Genomic DNA, 698 nt, shown 5'->3' on the forward strand with positions numbered 1-698 from the left:
GTTTATAATTTTTTAAAACTAAAAGCAAAAAAGAATTAAAAATAAAGAAAAAAATAAAAGAAAATAAATAATGCAGAAAACAAAACAAAAAAAGTGGAAAAAAAATAAAAATAGCAACAATAAGTATTTTGTTGTAAGTAGAAACAAAATAATATAAATAAAGCAAGAAAGAAAACAAAAAAACAAAAAAAGTGTTTTCAAATTTGAAAACTAATGGCACTAACAGAAAGTTTATAATTTTTCTAAAACTAAAAGCAAAAAGAATTAAAAAATAAAGCAAAATACAAAAGAAAATAAATAATGCAGAAAACAAAACAAAAAAACTGGAAAAAAATAAAAGTAGCAACAATAAGTAAAGAAAACAAAAAAACAAAAAAGTGCCTCCTACTGGGCCCCCACGGTCTGAATATGACTAAAAACCCAACAATGGGCCAGGATTCAGGCCCGCAGTAAGCCCAGTAGGCCCACAGGCACATAGAGACAAATTAGGCCCGAAAGCTTGCTTTAGAGAGGAGCTCGAGAGGGTTGGCGCATCGCACCTTATAAATAGGTGCGGCTCTCTCTCAGCTAGCGAGGTGGGACTAAACTCCCACCACCACGCCGTTGTGCAAGGCCCATTGGTCCCGGTTGGTGGCACCAACCGGGACTAAAGGGGAGGCATTGGTACCGGTTCGTAGCACCAACCGGTACCAATGCCT

This window comes from Triticum dicoccoides, chromosome 3B, assembly GCF_002162155.2.
Source record: "Triticum dicoccoides isolate Atlit2015 ecotype Zavitan chromosome 3B, WEW_v2.0, whole genome shotgun sequence".
Lineage (NCBI taxonomy): Eukaryota > Viridiplantae > Streptophyta > Magnoliopsida > Poales > Poaceae > Triticum > Triticum dicoccoides.